Source organism: Dendroctonus ponderosae, unplaced genomic scaffold (assembly GCF_020466585.1).
Source record: "Dendroctonus ponderosae isolate FM_Combo_2020 unplaced genomic scaffold, Dpon_F_20191213v2 Dpon_F_20191213_8, whole genome shotgun sequence".
Lineage (NCBI taxonomy): Eukaryota > Metazoa > Arthropoda > Insecta > Coleoptera > Curculionidae > Dendroctonus > Dendroctonus ponderosae.
In genome coordinates this window covers 5,636,109-5,639,923 of record NW_026019016.1, presented here as the reverse complement: position 1 = coordinate 5,639,923, position 3,815 = coordinate 5,636,109, and positions in this window count along the sequence as shown.

Here is a 3,815-nt window from a genome sequence, read left to right as displayed (position 1 = left end):
TTAATAGATAATGAGGGAAAATTACGAGAAAAAATCAGCCCTAGAAGTGCACGAACTGATTTTATTAGGCACTTCCAAATTGGCGTTCGACCAGACACAATACAAAACACCTGCAAAGCTCTCTAAAAAAATATGCAATTCGCAAAGCAAATGAAGAATCAGCCCGAAACTTCTATAGAACATACAAAAGAAATCTACAAAAGTTGGTGACGAAATTTAGTGGCGTCGAGATAGGAACTAATTTTTCAGAACCACCCAAATTTAAGTGCGGAACGCAACAATCACAAACACTGACTAAGCTTTCTTCAAAAAATCACAACTTTCAAACCCAACAAAGTATCCAGTTAAAACTTTCCTAGTTTGTTAATAGATAATGAGGGAAATTTACGAGAAAAAATCAGCCCTAGAAGTGCAAGAACTTATTTTGTTAGACACTTCCAAATTTGCGTTCGACCAGACACAATACAAAACAYCTGCAAASCTYTCTAAAAAAATATRCAATTCGMAAAGCRARTSAAGMATCAGYCSASAACTTCTAGAGAACWTAYACAAAGCATYTWCARAASYWSSYGATAAAWTTMAGTCGCGTCCAGATAGGAACTGATTTTTCAGAAYAATCACAAACAYTGAMTAAGCCTTCTTMAAAAAATCGCWACTTTCAAACCAAACAAAGTATCCAGTTGAAACTTTCCCGAGTCGTTAACARATAATGAGGGAAAATGACGAGAAAAAATTAGCCCTARAARTTCGACCCAGWAACAAACAGCACCTTTAGCAGGCACTGATTTGAAAWCCCCTAGCGCACTTTATCATCACAAATTTCACATCTCTTTGATTAAAAATGAAATTTATATGCASCCAAACTAGGTTAGGTTAACGAAATCCCCAGCAGCTCCAAATCCCGATGGTAATCCAGATGACGTATCCTAGCGGGGCAGCTTCGCATGTGGCCCCCCCATGGCGCTCTAAGTCTGGATTATATGGGAGTTCGCATTCAAGCCCGCGATAAAGATTAGCAAGATAATCATTCCTGTTTATAGCAATAAGCAGTAATATGACAGAATGATGGGGACGTGTATTGCTCAGTTGGCGACCCAAGCGATCTCCTGACCTGAATCCATCAGATTTTTTTTTGGTAGGCGCACTTTGAGTTCACGCTAATTTCCACTAGAACCCAACGGGATTATTTGGGGATCAAGGGGATTCCGATTATCGCGCACGACAAATACAGGTTGACAGTCAATATGTTCCGCTATCGTTATCTAGAAGGGTAGATTACGTATTTCCATTATACGGGACAAAAACGCCCCGAAAAGCCCGAAAATCGGGCGTGAAACACGGGAAGGGACGATCAAAAGCCCTGTTTGGCACAAACAGGTGATTAAAACAGGGGCGCAGAGGCTGCCTGATTGACAATTTTGCAAAGAAAATCTTCACATTGTGTGGTGGCGTTCTTCATCTGCCCAGGTCCATGCGGCTTTTCCCCCATCAGTGCAAATTTAACATTTATTATTAGGCAAAGTATCAGAAGAAGCAAATAATGAGTAAATGATGTGAAATCCCCAGACTCCTACCCAGAGGGAAGAGGGTAATTTTTTAATCACCCCATTGAGTTAAGATGCAACGGGGCACGCCACTGGTGATCTGTGTGACAAAATAAATGCGACAAATTGTCGTGTCAGCTTTAAAGGCGCCCTCACGACGTCACAAGGCGACATCCGTGACTAAACGGCAGCAGCTGCTGTGCAGACCCTGCTTTAGTGCAGGTTTTTTCCTGCTTAATGGTCTGGCAGGAATTCGATCCGCAACACTTTGGAGAAAAAAATACCATTTGTGGTGACGCAATGGAAAAATCGCTGGGTCAACCACAAGGGCATATGGAAGAACATACCAGAAATCGAGGAAAACTCAGCTTCCGGGCCAATGGAGCAGATCTCGTCTTAACTGTGCCGAAATAGAGCGCCCCGAGATGGAACAAACGCGCCTCGTTTCTCACAAAAGCCGGCTTTGATCCAAATGACCAACGATCAATCCAAACTGGCCGGGCGGAAGACTCGGCATTGAAACTTCTATTTGCCCACAAGCTCGAATCGTCGTCACGTGACCGAATAAGCCCCATTTGCTGCTTTGGGGGCCTCATTTAAACTGTCATTAAGCCCCAAAGTGTGTCTTTCGGGGGGCAAGGGTGTCGCCTACATGTCCTGAGAACTTTATAAATATCCGCAGGCAATTGACGGGTTGACGGGTTTTACAGTTCTCTCTCTCTTTAGTGACGAGCTGGTTTTGGTCCCATCCTCCTAGCCGACCAGATTTGGCCTCATTCGACTTGTTCTACGCGAAGCTGACGCGTTTGATCCATATTGATCAGTCGCCCAATCGAATCTGATTAACATGCAGGTAGAAATCAAGGGATTAGCGCGTTTAAGGGCACGTTTTCCGGCTTAGGCTAAACGGGGTGATAAGGGAATTGATCGATCGGCCGTCAAGTGGTCACGTGGCGATGCGCTTTCAGGCACGTGCCAGAGCTCACCTGTGCACGTGAGTTCGGACTCTGTTTAATTTGTTCTCAGGGCTCGAAGCGCAAAACTGTTGAGTCACGGAATCAATGAAACGTTAATTTTGGGTTCGGTGGCAACTGGCTAAAGTTAAAGGGAAAACTTTGCCGGCCAAATCCCTAAAAATCTCCTTTCGTTTGCATCAACTTGCACAGTTAAAAACGACATCGAACCCAAATTGATTTGTGTTTCGTTGCAAATGTTCCTGGTCTAAATCACACAAAATCTATCAAATCGCAATATGACGGCGGTCGACACACGCCTACCGCGATTCCGGCGACTATTTTTCGGTAGTAGGCGACACGTGCCAGCCCATTTACAAATTGGCCTGCGCCCCCCACGGGGCTCATGAATGTTTATCGGCTAGGGGGCATCAAGCTTATTGAATCGAACGGCACCCATCTACCTTTGGATCTTTATTAGCCGATTTCGGGTGGGTTGCAAAGGGTTGTTCACATGGGAATCCCCCATTAAAGCCGCATTTTCGGAAATTTGAAGATATTTTTTTCCAATTGCATCGAAGGAAAGTGGGCAAAGAGCAAAGTTGCTCTAATTTTGCTTTTAATTAAGTTTCGTCATTAATCAGACCGACACGGCGTCGTGCCGACTCTTGCACGTGACAGCCGGAAAGAAATGATCTTCAGCCTCGTGGCTCGTGGGGTCGTTCGCTGATTTTTAGGCAGGAAAATACATTTTAAAAATTAAGAATATAAAATAAAAAACCTGCTAAAGCCGAACCGCGAAACCTGCTGTTGGGTGCATGCAAAAGCTACGGATTCAAACAGGCTTTTTTGTCTCTTCACACGCAAAACCCACTACCAACCAACCAAGGGCGGAGCCAGGGGTGGGGTCGCTATCCAACTTCTCCAAATTCTCTATCCAACGATGCCAAAACGAATTCTGTGGCTCGAATGGTTATTGAGAAACTTCGAAAAAAGCAGCGTTATGTTCAAGTGGATTTTGCAACTCAAAAAAAACCACGCAAATCGAAAACTTCTTGAATTCAAGCAGTTTTTGAAAAAACTGCCAACATTTCCTTATCGATGGTTCACTTTCTAAAAAGGCCATTTATTTCTGCCTAGAATGATGTACAAATGAGCGTTCGTGCTCATTTTGCCTCCGAGATATGAGCAAAAACGGGACGGAAAACATACAATTTTGGAATAATCTTGCACCTAAGTGTCTGATATTCAAATTTCACTTTCTGGGTCAAAACTACTCGAATTTCCTCACTCACGTTGTTACGACTGAATCGACTTT